We start from the raw sequence: 18,575 nt of genomic DNA, 5'->3' as shown, positions 1-18,575 counted from the left end.
CCTCACCAGGGCACGCACATGTCAAGTAAGTCAAAGTGTTCGCCCCTCTGTGCAGGAATGAGCATGTGCCATAGGTATTGAATTAGGGTTACAAATAAATTATAGTGTGTAGAATAGTTAAAAATACAGAATCCATGACTAATAAGAATCAACTGTATTAAGTAAAATTATATCATTTTTAGTAAGCTTTGCTATAAAATAATATAAATTTCAAAAGGAAATAGTAAATTATACAGAACTCATATATTTGGATATGTTCTAGTCCGTTTGAACTCTTTATCCATCCCAAAATTACCCTGTCTTTCCTATTTTGTATCTGAACTTTTTTAAAAGCATCGTTTTTATCTACTTTAACTGAACATATATTAAATCCTCATCTAGCTGTTTCTCTCTCAGCCTGGAAGATTCTTCCCCAAACTTCCAGGAGCTCCCCCAAACTCTCTGGCATTTACTTCCCTGAAATTTAACAAAAGAATGGCCCTGGCTTCACCTGCTAGAAGTCACCAGACCTCTTCACCTTTGATTTCCACCCCCTCCTCAGAGCCCAAGCTGTGTGAAGAATTATGCAGCTATCCCCTCACAGGTTCATGGCAGAAAATGATAAAACTATGTGCCATCCCCAGGGTAAGATTCTCTTTCTATATACCTCTTCATCTCTTTTCTGTGATAAATGTAAACTCCAAAATCCCTGGCTACTGCCTGGGATTTTTTGTATACAATAGGAAAAAGCGGCTGATTCACAAGACTGTTTTCCTTAAATATTATTACAGAAATAAATATTCAGGGAAAAGGGATTTTCTAAGTTGTGAAGGAAGAACAGAATCACAGTTGTATTATCTTCCTATGAGCTCTTTTGTTCATGTGTGTGTGATTAGAGAAGTCAGGGGATTCTCCAACAAGAAGTAATTCCAATATCAGAATCTAGGTCCAAGAAATGGAGGATGCTTTGTCCTGGTATTGATCATCATTGAGTGTTTTTATTAATCACAGAGATGACAAACGTTTATTCATTGCATTTCTAATGTCGAGGTATTTATAAAATGTTTAGCTTCTATTTATGGCTATAAATCTTGTTGGCCTGTTTGCAGTGGTATGTTACTCTTCTGAGTAATTAAATATACTTTATGGAGAAAAATAATATAATTGCAATTAAATAGAGGTCATTCCCCTCAGTTGGTTTTAATGACACTTTACTTGTGACTCAGCTAGTAAAGAAACCGCCTGCAATGTGGGAGACCTGGGTTCCATCCCTGGGTTGTGAAGATCCCTGGAGAAGGGAAAGGCTACCCACTCCAGTATTCTGGCCTAGAGAATTCCATGGACTGTATAGTCCATGGAGGTCACAAAGAGTCGGACACGACAGGGACTTTCACTTCAATTCAGTGAAAATTCTAACATAGGCTTTTTTGTTATCTTCTAGAAAATATTAACAGTTGCTACTGGTTTGTATACAAAGGGGAAGAGTGACTTTTAATTTGCTTCAAAAATTTTGATTTAAACAAAGTTAAACAGCTTTTTTTAGGACTTCCCAAGCAACTCAGTGGTAAAGAATCTGCCTATCAATGCAGGAGATGGGGGTAGATCCCTGGGTAGGGAAGATTCTCTGGAGAAGGAAATGGCAACCCACTCCAGTATTCTTGCTTGGGAAATCCCATGGACAGAGGATACTGGCAGGCTACAGTCCATGGGGTCGCAAAGAGTCAGACACAATTTAGCAACTCAAAAGCAACAACACAAACAGCTTCTTTACTGAAGTTGTTATGCTCTTTAATATTTCCATATGTATCGGGCATCTCCACAAAGTTCACTTCACTTCACTCACAAACAGATTGCAGTGTTCTGCAATCTTGAGCATATACTTCAGAAACCTTTTAAGCAACAACTTGTGGGAAGAATGCTATGAAAGGCATAAATCTGAAAATACTACTCTAGAATATAACCTACATTACTTTGTAGACATAGAAATTCCAGTGGAGGAAAATAGATAATGATTGGCATGAGCCGTATCTATTTGTTATTGATGCTCTTGAGATGGCTTTTTAGGATTATTAGCACCTCCCCAGGATACCCTGAAACCTAAACAGTTGAGTTTTTGCTTACTTACATCATTAAAGTACCCTGTAGATGAACCAGGTGTTATGAGATTCAAGGATCATTAGAAGGAAAGCTTCCCCATCCATAAGGAAAATGTAAACTCTGGAATACAAACAAAAATTTTTAAAAAGCTACTTTCAAATTTAGTTAGTCTTAAAGGAAGCCAATTGTCAATTTAAAACTCTCCTCTAAGTCTTCTTTTAAAATGTCTTAAAATTAGCAAAACTTCAACACCTTCAAAGAGAAAATATTCTAAATGATTTAGAATTTCTTTTTTAACTGAATGTGTAAAACCAGGTTAGCCCTTCCTTGAGAATTGCATCATTTTGTGTTGAAAGTAATTGCTGCTTCAGGCCCATTAATATACTCTGGACATTTACCCTATCCCTAGATGGGCCCAGGATGTTCTGCCTTCTGCGGTTACTTCTTATCTGCCTCTGAGTTCCTTCGTTCTTATCCCTGTTCCTCTTTCATACTTTCCACTAGCCTGTTTCTAATCTGCTGGGCTCTTGGAAACCTCAGTATGCATTATACTCATTGGTTTAGGTAGTAAATTCGAGAAGGTGGACCCCTGAGCACCTGAGTTGCACTTCTTTGATTAGAAAGAAGTAACTTCTCAGAAAACTTTCTTAGTTTTTTCTTGTTGTTATTCAGCCACTCAGTACAGTCAACAAATATTATGGCTTAGGACTGTGTTTTGAATGATCAGGTTTGCCATAAAAGTAAAGAATCTTTATTTTTGTTAATTAATTTCAAAAGTAAGCAAAAAGAAAATATATGATAACTTCAAATCCTACATAATGCTATATCTCTGAGAAAACATTTTCTCCTTTCTGTTGTTGAGTATACACAGTGGACTCTTAATTGTACAATATTTAAACAAACTCATTTAGATACCTCTTATATATGAAGAGCCCTGCTGTTTGCAAGCAATACAGCCAAAACTATGGCAAACTAGATCTTTGCCCTTATTGTCTAGTGCTTTTAGCTAATAAAATTAAACAATATTCCATAGGTAAAATTTACCTTAAATCACTCTTTAGTATTTCATATGCATCATTTTGCTTTTTTTTTTCTTCATTCTAAATAAACTTAATAAAAAAGTAAATTTCTTATTTTTTAAATCCTTCATTATGGGGAAAAAAGTATGTTTATATCTAATTGTGATTTCTTTCTTTTTACTCAATCCTCTTTTTTAAAAATAGTTCCCCAGGAATATTTTAATATAGTTCTTTAAGGAAATTATCCTTTGGGAAGGTGGATGAAGCCTCCATTCACACTTTATGAGGTCCAGAATGTTAATGTAGGAGTGCCAGCATGGCATTTCCATATAATGGAGCTAATCCCCACACAAAATGTGTCAGTCATTTCACTGTGTATTAATGCCCCAGCTCTCATTTAAACAGTCAGGAAAGCTCAGATGTTTGTTTTAAGTGCAAAGCCCTGCTGATGCACCAACTTTGTTCAGGCCTCCGGCACATTGTCTGTGCTTCATGACCTGGAAAAAAGACCCATTATATCCGAAAATGTTAACGTTTCAACACAGGAAAGGACAGTAAGGTACAAACTAACACGGAGTCATCTTTCCTTTGTACTGGATTTAGTTTCTGAATTCCTTCCTGGGAAAGAGTTCCGGCTGTAATTTTCCCCTGGCCGGCTACATGGATAACATCTTCGCACCCCCCTCTACTTTGCTTCCTCTTTTACATTTACAGCAGAACACACTATGCCTTGTATTACAGTCATCTTATGTGCTCGGGGCAGCTTCTGCCCAGACTGTAAATTGGAGGCAGGAACAGGGCTATGTTGCTCTGCTCTTTATGACATGACACTATGAGTTCTTTCAAAAGGTTATGTGACTTATTCTAATAACATTCAAGCCAGCAACTTTCTCTTCCCTTGAAACATTACTAGTGGAAATCACAGATACATATTTATTCAGTTGTTCGTTCATTCACTAAGAATCCCCAGCACCTAATAAGGTGCTTGGGGCTGAAAACGTCCTTGAAAACTGAATCATTGAATGAATGGCCTGTGTTTTGCTCATTGTAACTTCTCTGTAAGAAGGAAAAAAGCAGCTACATGATTCTAATTCAAATAATAGATGAAAGATTGGAAGGAAAACTGAACTAACCCTAATGTGTCTATGAAAATGCAATGAATCTGTGTATCTTGTGCAAAATTTGGAATCTGTGTCCCTCCCTTATGTTCCCCAAGATTAAAATGTGGCCCCCAGAGTCACAAAATAAGTCTTAACCAGTTCCCATTCAGTCGTTAGCATTTATTGAATAGATATAGTATCAGGCCGGAGAAGGCAATGGCAAGCCACTCCAGTACTCTTGCCTAGAAAATCCCGTGGATGGAGCAGCCTGGTAGGCTGCAGTCCGTGGGGTCGCTAAGGGTCGGACACGACTGAGCGACTTTACTTTCACTTTTCACTTTCACACATTGGAGAAGGAAATGGCAACCCACTCCAGTGTTCTTGCCTGGAGAATCCCAGGGACGGGGGAGCCTGGTGGGCTTCCGTCTATGGGGTCACACAGAGTCGGACACGACTGAAGTGACTTAGCAGCAGCAGCAGCAGTATCAGGCACACAGAAGGAAATGAGGCATCCCAGATCTCAAATGCATTGAGGTCAGTCATAACCACAGCTTTGCTGAGTGTGTGGGATGTTGAAATGAAGGGACATGCCTGATCTGGAGCTGAAGTCATGACCGACCTTGCAAGATTCTGCTTATTTGCTCCTGGGATTTTCTGATCCTGCCTTCCTATGTGTTATTTGCTTGCCAGTGGGGTGGATTTGGTTTCTTATTAGCTAGACATACTGGAGAGAAACAGGTCTTGTAAAGGACAATTACATAAAAATTGGTGTGTTTTGCTGACTAGATATTCAGTGTTGACCCTCATGTTTTATGTGACTCCTCCCGCAGCCACCAAAAAATAAGAATGTCAGAAGATAAAGATTGTTTTCTGTGGCTACAGGCATCTACCCATGTCATCTTAACCTATTTCTACAACAAGCACAATAAATGACATTTAATAGAAACATAATTACAATGGTGGACATCATCAGCTGGTTTACAAAATTTTACAAATATATGCTCTCAGGAACTTTCTTATAAATTGTCCTCTGCTGCTAAGTCACCTCAGTCGTGTCTGACTCTGTGTGACCCCATAGACGAAAGCCCACCAGGCTCCCCGTCCCTGGGATTCTCCAGGCAAGAACACTGGAGTGGGTTGCCATTTCCTTCTCCAATGTGTGAAAGTGAAGTCACTCAGTCGTGTCCGACCCTTAGCCACCCCACGGACTGCAGCCCACCAGGCTCCTCCATCCATGGAATTTTCTAGGCAAGAGTACTGGAGTGGCTTGCCATTGCCTTCTACGCATTACTGACTATCAGGCTATAAAATGAGGTCTTTTTTTCACACTTTCAATTTTGGTTGCCCTATTGCTTCCCATTCCAGTACCACTGATGTCTCTCTCTCTTTTCTCTTGTCTTCCATGCCCTACTCCTTTCTCTGGCAGCATCAAATTTCAGGTTTTCTGAACACTTTACACAGGCAATGGCCTTGACTCTGTTTCTTTCCCTAAATGTTTTCTACAGAAGGATCGTACATTTCTTTCCATTATCCAAGCTGCATATTGGTAACAAGCTTGCCAGTTAGGCACACATTTCCCAAAGCCATGTGGACCACCTTCATTCCCAGTAAGCCAGTCCAAATTTTATTAGAAGCTTCTGTTTTCCTCAGGCTGCTTTCAGATTGGTAGAAGAAGAGGAAAAACCAAGTAAATCTTTCAAAAACATTTACTTTTAAACTTATTACAAACTGTTTAGTGAGAATTCAGGTTCCTTCAATACCAAAATAAAGACTGTTCTGAGTTGCTTCATACATAGCATTTGTCAGGGATCTTATTCAGTAGGAATATTCCCAGAGATGTTAGTCGCTCAGTTGTATTGGAGTCTTTGCAACCCCACAGACTGTAGCCTGCCACGGTCCTCTGTCCGTGGAATTCTACAAGCAAGAATACTGAATACTGGACTGGGTTGCCATTCTCTTCTCCAGAGGATCTTCCCAAACCAGGGATCAAACCCAGGTCTCCTACACTGCAGGCAGATTCTTTACCGTCTGAGCTATAGGGAAGTCCTCGAGCTTGGAGTGATGCTTTATTTTGTATTGAACCATCAATTTTTACTGGTGTAATGACAACTACCTGGACATCTTGAGTCTTCTTATTAATATAATTGACCAGTCTGACACTCCTTGACCTTCATAAATGATACTATTAATTGGCAGTGAGCTGGTACACAGTAATAAAGAGAATTCTTCTATGTTATCAGCATACTTCAGAAATTCTTGTTTAATTTTACAAACCATTAATATTCTCTGATTCTTCCCATCACTAAATATAATCAATTGCTTCTCCCATTTGGAGACATTTACCTACAGATTATATAATTTTTCGAGGAATTTACCTCTGGGAAAATAATTTCCTCTTCAAAACTCAGCCTAGACTTTTTGGAACTTTTAACCCCAAGACTCTTTGAAGGTTTCTGGAGCAACCCTTTAAAGTAATCAAAGATCTTCATGAGGAATTGTTATGAAATCAATGGATGTCGGGTTTGGAACCAGACCCTCTCTCTTGTGCACCTCGATTTTCTCACCTATCAAAAAACTGGAAGGTCTGCTTAGCTCTAAAAATGCTCTTTGGTGTTAGGAAGTTCTTTTCACTGCTCTGGCATGTAAAACACTATTGTAAACAAGAGGAATTGGTTTTAATAAAACATAAATCTCTTTTTAGGCCCTAGTCCTTACAAATCTCATCATTGTTATTTGTTAGTGGTAATCTTTTAATTAAAATCTGCCTAACCCAACCCAAGAACACTATACAATGAACATGTTAGTCTTTTATTAATAAATCTAAAAATATGCACAATGAACATCAGTAGCGATTAAACAGCTCTGTGGGTTTTTTTGTTTGTTTCTCTCTTTTGTTTTTGAAAGTATTCATCCTCTCTATCCATTCACAAATTGATTGGTACTTTTTTGTGTAACAGTTCATGTGCATTCACTTTTGAATCCTTTTGTCTTCTAGTATCTTGTTCGTTATTTTCTGTGACAGTCTGTATCTTGTAAAAGAAATTGAAGATATGGAAACTAATCTAATTCGTGTAATCAATATAGGTAGCTGAAGTAGGAAATTCATCCAAACTCCAATATATTTGGAAGGGTTTTAGCCTTTAAGTGATCAATCTAGTTAAATAATTGTATAAGATTAAATCACTACTTTCTACTAGGCTGTAGAACTACCCCATGTCACCTACTCCAGTAAGTCATGACAAATAGTTAGAAGTGAACATCCTTAAAATTTGCTACTGTACAGACACCTTCAGTTCAGTCGCTCAGTTGTGTCCGACTCTTTGCAACCCCATGGACTGCAGCACACCAGGCTTCCCTGTCTATCACCAACTCCCTGAGCTTGCTCAAACTCATGTCCATTGAGTCAGTGATGCCATCCAACCATCTCATCCTCTGTCGTCCCCTTCTCCTCTTGCCTTCAATCTTTCCCAGCATCAGAGTCTTTTCCATTGAGTCAGTTCTTCGAATCAGGTGGCCAAAGTATTGAAGTTTCAGCTTCGGCATCAGCCCTTCCAATAAATATTCGGGACAGATTTCCTTTAGGATTGACTGGTTTGATCTTGCTGTCCAAGGGACTCTCAGAAGTCTTCTCCAACGCCACAGTTCAAAAGCATCAGTTCTTCAGCACTCAACTTTTATAGTCCAACTCTCACATCCATACATGACTACTGGAAAAACCATAGCTTTGACTAGACGGACCTCTGTTGGCAAAGCAATGTCTGTAATTTTTAATACACCTTACACAGCAAAAAAAAAAAAAATACAACAGCTTGCATAAAACAAAAGATATCACCCTAAACCTTTTTTTAACTAAATCTTTTTTCCAGTTTTATTGAGAAATAATTGACATGCATCATTGTATTCATTTCAGGCATAAAACATAATGGTTTGATTTATATATATTATGAAATTATTACCTCACTATGTTTAGTTAACATCTATCTTCTGATGAAGGCACAATAAAAAGAAAAGAGAAAGGAAAAAAAATTTCCCTTGGATGAGACCTCTTAGAATTTAGGATAAAAACTTACTTATATATCATAGAGATGTGTTAGCTATAGCCATCTTGTTGTATATTACATTCCTAGTATTTAATTATCTTATAACTGGATATTTGTAATTTTTGAAACCTAAACCTTTTTATGAATTGCTACTATTCTGGTCTCTGTCTCTTTATCTGGGTATTGAACTTCATCTCATCTTCCTTTCCAAAAGTATTTTTAATCTCTAATGATCATCCTTATCATCCTTATACTCATCAATTATAGTTTTTTAGTTTCTTTATGATCATTTAGGCCACCTGCTGTCTGACTCATTTGACCAGTAATGCATTTTGTAAGAAGGGTTGCTTTCATCATGTGATGAATTTTCACATGGCCACACTCCAGATAATCCCCTTTCCCAATTTAGGGTTATCTAATACTTTTGCTGTGTCTACTTAAATTTGCTATTTTTCCCAGATGTGTTTCTTGTAAAATTATCCCTTTTAAGGGTTAGTCTTTTGTCTGTCTCTTTTTGTAAAGTTTACATATTATTTAAATTTTTAAGGTCCTTCTGTATCTGTAAAATATACCCTCAGTGCAAATTGCCCTAAAATACCTTGTAATGTGGTAAATTCATTGAAAATGGTGAGTTTTTTCCCAGAAGTATAGAGATTCACACAATTTAAATATACACAGAAGTATAGAAATGATTACATTCAATAAGGCCCTATATACCCATCAGCTTGCTTCAGTCTTACCAACTCATGGTCAACCTTGCTTCAGTGAGTCCACCACCCACTTTCTCTCCTCCTAGTATTATTTTGAAACTCTCCTCGACATTTTTTATCCATAAATATAGTGTTTAAATAAATATATTAGGATATATATAACATGTTATACAAAAATACATATTAAATATATGTCATATATGTATAATATTAAGTAGAAGATTATCTTTAAAAAGTCTCTTCACTCGTAAATACTGGGAATTTTCTGTAATCCATTTATCTATGTAAACACTGGAAGTTATTGTAATTCATCTCTAATTGATCTATTCATAGTATTCAGTTCAGTTCAGTCGCTCAGTCGTGTCCGACTCTTTGCGACCTCATGCATCACAGCACGCCAGGCCTCCCTGTCCATCACCAACTCCTGGAGCTCACTCAAACTCATGTCCATCGAGCCGGTGATGCCGATTATTCTAATTAAATATCAAATGTGAAGAAAAAGCAAAATTAGGATTCCATCTAAATATTAATTATGTAGTTTCATTTTAAATAGCTTGGGCAGTTAATCCGTTCCTCTAGATTTTTAGTGACATAAAAGCTATTTAGCAGTAAGATGGGCCTATTTGAAATGGGCCCGGTCATCCTGCCCAGTTGCAGAAAATATTAACAATTTTTAAAACCTTAACCTTTTACAGAGTTAATAGGCATTACACATAAGAACAAAATTCAGAATAGTGTACACTTCAGAATTCCATACAGAATAGAAAATGCAGTACTGGATCTCTGCAATAGATAGATCTATCTATCTTAGCAGCATAGATCTGTGTGCCCATCTGTACTGATCCTCATGCGTATAGGTGGGCATACAGAATTGTCATAATACTACTATTGTTTGTATAGCACCTGACACTTTAATATTTCATCTGATGTTCAGTTCACCTTAGATCTGGGGACTCTCGTCATTGTCCCCAGGCTCATAAGAAATAAAGTCTCTAAAAAGATAAGGCCAGATCTCTGTAAGGCCTGACCCTAGCGCCTGGTAGAAGCAACACTCCAGCAGATTTTTTTTGAATCCAAAACTTGTGCTGTTTTTCTCATTTCTGATTCTGATGGGTCCTGTTAAGCCAGTGTACCACTGAGATGTAAGTTTCTTGAAGACATAGACCCTTAAAGATCTATTATAAGAAGTAGTATAGACATGATGCTGCTAATGTAGCAAACAGTCAAACACTGCATATATGCTAGTAATGTTACCCGATTTCTACATGACAGCTCAAACAGATACAGGTCTGGACCCTGGAGAGGCCCAATGACACATATTTTGTTCTTTGCAGAATTCTCAAGTGCATCAACCTTGTATTTTATTCTCTTGTTCATAATACTATAGAACCAAATTCCTAAAATGCTCTGTGTTACATAGTAGGTAAACAGGAAACATTTGTTGAATAAATAAATGGGTGAAAGTTGATGACAGTATGCCTGGCTCTTGTACCAAAGGCACAGACCTTGATTTAAAGAGAGATATTCCATGAATTGCAAACATTGAATATAACAAAGCAGAGAGTAGTCATCCCAGGAAGCCCAGGTGATGCCCGATGGTCCCTCTTGCCCAGGTATCTATTCACCCCGTAGCCCAGGGCAAACCTCTGCTGAGCCCTAAACTTGACTGCTCTTAGCTGACAATGTCACTAGACAACCCTACTGAAAATGTTCCCTTATGTTCGTTTGTTTGTTTGTTTGTGTAGCAGTTTCCAAAGAGTCTTCACAGACATTGTGTTTGAGCCTCAAAATAACCCTGGAAGGAAACTCCCAAACACCTGTACCTCACCAGGTTCCTTGGTCTCCAAGCTCCTTTCCTATTCTGGTGCTGTGATTATGAACTACTTTCTCCTCACTTGTATTAATAAATGAGAAACATGTGCTTGTCTATCATGAAGTTACTTCCCAACTCAAGCTATCGTAAAGCAAAGTAGACTTTTTCTGTGGTAATTTTCTGCATATCATTTTGATTTTAGATCATATTCCCAATTAACATGTGTGTGCACATACATTTTTGTATGTGTATTCTAAAGTTATACATCATAGTTAGATAACTGTTTACATTCAGGCATAAACATGCATCCACTGCATTTGCACACAAAACCTTACAAGAAAATTTACATCTTTGTATCTCAACAAGAAGCATAAATCAGTGTTGAAATTTAGTAAGATGGCTTCTGAACACTTTTTCATTCTGCCTGCTGTACATGTTCTCCTCTACCTGTTCCTCAAGATTCCCAAGTTCTTGGACATCTGTGACCCAATTTTTCCCTTATTTCCTATATATGGAGTAAACCCTTAAGCATATTATAACTTCTGGTATTTTCCAGTAGAAAAAAATTGTGCTTACCTTGCTATATTTTTTTCAGCTTCTTTTAAAATAACCGAGAGGCTTAGAATGCTTTGCATAAGACTTCTTTCACATCCCAAGCCTTTTTGGGAGAAAAAAGAATCCTTTGATGTAAATCTTTTTTGATGTAATCCTTTTCTAATATTAATCTTATTCACTGTGTGTCAATCTTTAATTACTATTAGCCCTTTAATCTGACCACGTGTGGGATTTGGGTTTTGGTGCGGGCTTTGCTAGCACAGTAATGTGACTCCAGCTACATGAATTAGCTTTCCCTTTTCAATAAATAAGAGTACAGGTCCCTAACTATTCCATCTTAGAGGTTCTTTTAATCCCCAAAGTTATCAAGGACAACTAAAAGTAACCATAGTATACCATAAGCTGTTGGTGGTCACCCTGGGGCATCTTGATATTTATGCTGTAATATTATTATTTTTATTAGTAGTTACAGCATTATAACATATTTCTATGGTACTTTATCATTTATAAAAGAACTTCCTGTATCGGAGCCATTCGTTTTCCTTATTCATTTGACCTTAACAAAATCCCTATGATGCAAACAGGGCTCCCTTTTTATGGATGAGAAAATTTGGGCTAGGAGTATTTCAATTATTTGATGAAGGTTCCTTTGACAAAGCCTCTTTGACCCAGGTCCCTGGTATGGTCTATGTGATTTTACCAAGCAAATTTCCACAGTATTGTTATGCAGATCTTCCAATTTTGAAGATGCTTAGGCAGTAGTTTCATTAACAAATATGTTATTTCTGTCTCAGGCAATAGCTGTATCTAGATATCAAAATAGTGATCTGGTGTAGAAGATTGTCCTCAAAGGAAATAGATCATCAATGTTGCCTCTTTTTCAGAATATGTTGTGCACAGATATGCTCATTTGTGTCAAATTTTAGATTCCATACATAATTGATATCATATGGTAATTTTCTTTCTCTTTCTGACTTTACTTAGTATGATAGTCTTTAGGTCCGTCTTTGTCGCTGCAAATGGCGTTATTTCATTTTTTATGGCTCAGTAATATTCCACTGCATATGTGTACCACATTTTCTTTATCCATTCATCTGTCAATGGACATTTAGGTTGTTTCCATGTCTTGGCTATTGCAAATAAGTGCTGCTCTAAACATAGGGGTTCATATATCTTTTGAATTATAGTTTTGTCTGGATATATGCCCAAGATTGGGATTGTTGGATCATATGACACCTCTGGGTTTTTTTGTTTTTTGTGGAATGTTCATACTGTTTACCATAGTAGCTGCACTTTCCCACCAGCAGTGTAGGAGGATTCCCTTTTGCCTTCTCTCTATTCTACCACACACTATAGTTAGAATAACAATCACCAATTTTAATGACTTGTATCCTACTATTGATTAGGAATTAGAGTACTCTTTAATTGGAAACCCTTGACCTACATGCAGAAATAGATTCTTTAAATTTAATAGATCCCTTAAATAGATTCCCAACCATGATCATAATAGTTTTTCATAAGTGTTTGCAGATTGGCTAATTCTTTATTGGAGTGTAATTTCTTTACAATGTTGTGCTAGCTAGTTTTTCCATCCTTTTTTTGAGGTCAAACAGGCCAATACAAAACTTGAATCTAAAGAAGGAGAAATAGTGTATTCATTTGGATTTTTTTTTTTTTCATTTTAAAAGCATGAAGGATTGAATTAACCAAAATTGCATAGAATTGAACCATAGTATTTTTTTCAAGATAATTTGTTGTTGTTCTGTTGTTCCTTAGCTAAGTCCTGTCCGACTCTTTGCAATCTCACGGACTGCAGCACCCAGGCTCCTCTGTCCTTCACTATCTCAGAGAGGTTGCTCAAATTCATGTCCAGTGATTTGGTGATGCTGTCTAACCACTTCATCCTCTGCCACCCACTTCTTTTGTCTTCAGTCTTTGTCAGCATCAGAGTCTTTTGCAGTGACTTGGCTCTTCATATAGGTGGCCAAAGTATAGGAGCTTCAGCTTCAGTCCTTCCAATGAATATTCAGTGATGATGTCCCTTAGGATTGACTGGTTTGATCTCCTTGCAGTCCAAGCAACTCTCAAAAGTATCACAATTTGAAAGCATCAGTTCTTCAGCACTCACCTTCTTTGGGCTTCCCTATTGCCTGGAGAATCCCAGGGACGGCGGAGCCTGGTGGGCTGCCGTCTATGGGGTCGCACAGAGTCGGATACGACTGAAGCGACTTAGCAGCAGCAGCAGCAGCAGCATTGGCTCAGTGGTAAAGAATCCACCTGCCAATGCAGGAGATGTAAGAGACATGAGTTCATTCTCTACGTGGGGAAGATCCCCTGGAGAAGGAAATGGCAACCTATTCTAGAATTCTTGCCTGGGAAATTCCATGGACAGAGGAGTGTGGCAGCTACAGTCCATGGGGTTGCAAAAGAGTTGGACATGACTTAGCGACTAAACAACAACAGCCTTCTTTATGGTCCAACTCACATCTGTACATGACTACTGGAAAAACCATGGTTTTGACTATACAGACCTTTGTTGACAAAGTGATGTCTCTGCTTTTTAATACGCTGTCTAGGTTTGTCATAGCTTTCTTTCCAGGGAGCCAGCATCTTTTAATTTCATGGTTGTGGTCACCATCCGCAATGATTTTAGAGTCCAAGAAAATAAAATCTGTCACTGCTTCCAGTTTTTCCTCTTCTATTTGCATGAAGTTATGGGACCAGATGCCATGATCTTAGATTTTTAATGTTGAGTTTCAAGCCACTTTTTCACTCTGCTATTTCACCTTCATCAAGAAGCTCTTTAGTTCCTCTTTGCTTTCTGCCATTAGAGTGGTATTATCTGCTTTTCTGAGATTGTTTATATTGCTTCCGGCAATCTTGATTCCAGCTTGTCATTCATCCAGTCTAGCATTTCGCATGATGTACTCTGCATATAAGTTAAATAAACAGGATGACAATGTACGGCCTTGTCATACTCCTTTCCCAATTTTAAGCCAGTCCATTGTTCCATGTAAGGTCCTAATAGTTGCTTCTTGACCTGCATGAAGATTTCTCAGGAGACAGATAAGGTGGTCTGATATTCCAATCTCTTTAAGAATTTTTCAGTTTGTTGTGGTCCACACAGTCAAAGGCTTTCATGTAGTCAATGAAGCAGAAATAGATGTTTTTCTGGAATTCCCTTGTTTTTTCTGTGATCCAACAACTGTTGGCAATTTGATCCCTTGTCCCTCTGCCTTTTCTAAGCTTTTACATCTGCCTTTTCCAGCTTGTACATCTGGAAGTTCTTTGTTCACATGCTGCTGAAGCCTAGCTTGAAGGATTTTGAGCATAGCCTTACTAGTGTGTGAAATGAGTGCAACTGTATGGTAATTTGAACATGCTTTGAGATTGGAATGAAAACTGACCTTTTCCAGTCCTGTGGCCACTGCTGAGCTTTCTAAATTTGCTTACATATTGAGTGTAGCACTTTAACAGCATCATCTTTTAGGATTTTCAATAATTCAGCTGAAATTCCTTCACCTCCACCAGCTTTGTTCGTAGAAATGCTTCCTAAGGCCCACTTGACTTCATATTCCAGAATATCTGGCTCTTGAGTGGCCACACCATTGTTATTATCCGGGTCATTAAAATCTTTTTTGTATAGTTGTTCTGTGTATTCTTGCCACCTCTTCTTAATCCCTTCTGCTTCTGTTAGGTCCTTACTGTTTCCATTCTGTATTGTGCCCAAGATAATTATTTTAAAAATAAAGAGGGGCAAAACCTTAGGATAGTCAGCTAAAACTATTCCCCAGAAAATTGTCAACTGTTATCTTGGCTTTATCTTCAAACTCAGAAATCAAAATCTGACTCTATTAATGTAAAGAAAGAAATGGAAAATACCCTATTTCTAGATATTTCCACTCACTTTAGATGCCTAGCTTAATGTCCGACAATAATAGCAGCTTCTTTCCCTGAAGAAAGAAGTTGTTGAATGTAGTAACTCATTTTACTTTTGAAAGTGTATAATACCCTTTTGTGCCTGTATGCTGGTGGCTCAGATGGTAAAGAATCTGCCTGCAATTCAGGAGACTCGGATTTGATCCCTGGATCAGGAAGATCCCCTGGAAAAAAGAATGGCTACGCACTCCAGTATTCTTGCCTGGAGAATTCCATGGACAGAAGAACCTGGTGGACTAGAGTCCATGGGTTCTCAGAGTGGGACATGACTGAGTAACTAACACTTTCACTTTCACCCTCTTGACTAAAAAAGTAAACACTCCGATGAAAAATTAATTTTGAAATCTAGTCTTTCAATAAGACACAAGATGTTGAGATAATGTGGGTAGTACCTACTAAAGAATTCTCTCAGATCTTGCTTTCCCTTTTTTCCCTTCCTTTCTTTGTAAATCCCCCACAAAAGGATTAAAGTTATCATCTAGATGCCCACCTTGTTGTGAAACACTACAAATGCTAGGATAAACATGCATTCCATAACTTCTTTGAATCAAACTTCCATACAATAATTAAACAAAACTAGAATGTGACAAGAACCTGAAACTCAGAGTGAAAAATGTTTATGATGAGACCTGACTTTGCTAGCCCTCTGACCTTGGACAGGCCTTTGGAACTCAGCCTGAGTTCTTTCATCTGGGATGTAGGGATAAAAATGCCTGCTTCATAGAGTTCTCATTAGGATTAAATGAAATAGTGCATAAGAAACTGCCTAACACAGGGACTCATAACAGATAATATAGGTTTGTTTTACATAACAGCCCAGGAGGATTTGGAAGGGTAACTAATGATCCTACTCAAATTTTATTGTTGTTGTTGTTGATTTAATTCTTTTCTTATAGTTTTATTATTTTAAAAAATAAAATAGAGATGCAAGGTGTTTTTAAAATTTTTTATATTAGTTAATATATAAGTTAGAGGTTTACAATATAGTGATTTGCAATTTTTAAATGTTATATTTCATTTATAGTTATTATAAAATATTGTCTATATTTTCTGTGTTGTACAAATGTATCCTTGAACTGCAAAGACTTTAACACAACATTACTGCTTCCCATTCACTTTCCACTATTCTAGCATCTTTGACTAATATTTATCTATTTGTAAATAATACTTGTACATTTTTTATTTTTCATAATATACATTTTTACTATGAAAGATGAGGTTTAGCTATTTTACTCTCCTTCCCCAACACACACTTCCTCTCCCCACTGTTCACAATAGAGCATTGGCAATTTTTTTTCAATCCGTGTTCAATGTTTTCATCTTTGTGATTATGCAAACTTTGCTCATTGCTGAGGCAAAAAACATTGTAAAACTTCATTTCCTGGACAATATTTTAGGTTATCTGTGTTTCTGGTTGTTCTGCTACGCGTGACTGTCTTTGGACCTCTAACCGGGTCTCCCCTGTACCTTCAGGAGCTCCGTGAAATATCTCTGTCCCGTTTTCCCCATCAGTCCTTCTGGTCCAGTCTGAGATGGCTGGTCCTGGATGTGCTGCATAGCTGTCTCGTCAGTTTGGCACTCCCTTTTTCCATTTTCCTGATTTCCCTCTGCCCCTGTCCCATGCTTGGTTCCCTGTTCCTTGAATACCATGTTTTCTCACATTTATGGCCCATGTTTTCCAGTAGCATTCTGGGAAACAGTGCATAGGAGGTTAAGTTTTGAGATAGCTTAGATTCTAAAATTCCTTTATTCTATTCTCACACTTGATTAAGAATTACTTTCACTCATAATTTCAAGGTAACTCCCCCTGCTTTCTAAATTTCACTGACTCTTGATTGCATTTATGAAACCTGTTTCCCCTGCCTGGAAGTTTATAAAATGTTCTTTTTTTCTCAGTCTTTGGATATTCTAGAGTGTTATGCTTTGGCGTGTACTTCTCTGGTGGCTCAGTGGTAAAGAATCTGCCTGCCAATGCAGGAGATGCATGTGTGATCACTGGGTCAGGAAGATCCCCTGGAGAAGGAAATGGCAACGCACTCTAGCATTGTTGCCTGGAAAATTCCATGAACAGAGGAGTCTGGTGGGCTACAGTCCACAAGGTCACAAAAAGAGTCGGACGTGACCTAGTGACTAAAAACAACAACAGCAATACTTCGGTGCAGGTTCATCTTTAGTCATTGGACTGAGCACTCAATGGCTCCTTTAATTTGGAAGTTTATGTTCTGCAATTCTGGAAACTTTTCTTGTATCCATTTTTTAATAATTTCTTCCTTTGGTGTTCTTTTTTTCTATAAACGTTCTCTACTGATTACCTAATCTTATTTTTTTTCTCCTGTTTTCTTTTTGTTTTATTTACTAAGAAATAACCTCACCTTTATCTGCCAGCACTTCTATATAGATTTTTTTAAAGATTTTCTCATGTTTTTAACTTCTAATAATCCCTTTTTGTTTTTGAAATGCTCTTTGTTGTTATAATCTCTCTTCTTTCATGCATGGGGCTTCTTTATCTCTCTGAGACTACTGATTATACTTATTACCCTTTTCCTCAGCACTGTTTCCTTTTGATTTTGATGGTCTGTCTTTCATGTTAGAGGCTTCCTTCAAGTCCTGGTAACCCTTCACTGTTGTTGTATTTAATAATGAGTCACTACAATGCAAATTAGAAACTCCTTGTACTGAGGTGGGACTTTTTTTTTTCTTTTGACTGGTGGCCTTTTCAGTGAGAACCAAATATTTTTGGGGAGAGCCCCCCAAATCAAGATCCTTAGGTCTCTGGTGCTCTTTAGTATTTCCAAAGAAAAGTCCTCCAGTGTCCTGTGTAAAGGTGGGTACACAATGAAGTAAAAGTAACCAGAGTGGGGTGAGGATGTCCAGCCAAGCTACCCATGTGTATCTGAGAGGTGAGGAACTTCTGGGATCTCACTGATCTGTTTGTAGACTTTCACTCACTGTTTTTGTTTTCAGTCTGGTGCCTCATGCCTTTTTTCAGCTATGTCTCAGAATCCAATCCTCTGAGGTTTCTAGGTGGGAGAGGGGCAACTTCCTGTCTCTGTGGAGTGGAGGAGGCAATTTGGCTCCTTCTTTCAAATATTTTCAACCAATTATCCCTGTGTGCTTGGACTCACAGCCCCTCCCACACCTGCTGCCTCTATTCCTAAGCCTGTCTGAGGTTCAGCAGAGTAAATCAGCTCATTTGTTGTTGCCTTGTGCCACCCTTTCCAGTCCCTTAGCTTCGAAAAGTCTCTCATTAGCTAAGTCAGTTACCATTCATCCGGTTTGAAACTTCCAAAAATCTTAACGTCCTTCATGTGTTCCCACCTCCT

General features: G+C 37.8%; 1 protein-coding gene and 1 pseudogene across 7 annotated transcripts in view; one reads left to right on the top strand and one right to left on the bottom strand.

The window, feature by feature from the left end:
• The window catches only part of LOC148777333 (beclin-2-like), a 166,087-nt pseudogene extending 149,185 nt beyond the window's left edge, over nucleotides 1–16,902 (bottom strand).
• TRPM3 (transient receptor potential cation channel subfamily M member 3) overlaps nucleotides 1–18,575 on the top strand; it is a 974,199-nt gene that overhangs the window by 621,124 nt on the left and 334,500 nt on the right. The gene's annotated exons all lie outside the window — the stretch shown is intronic.

Source organism: Moschus berezovskii, chromosome 7 (assembly GCF_049115385.1).
Source record: "Moschus berezovskii isolate FMDL1 chromosome 7, NW_MosBer_1.0, whole genome shotgun sequence".
Taxonomy (NCBI): domain Eukaryota; kingdom Metazoa; phylum Chordata; class Mammalia; order Artiodactyla; family Moschidae; genus Moschus; species Moschus berezovskii.
Note: the sequence above shows the minus strand (reverse complement) of the source record. Positions and strands in the feature narration are given on the sequence as shown.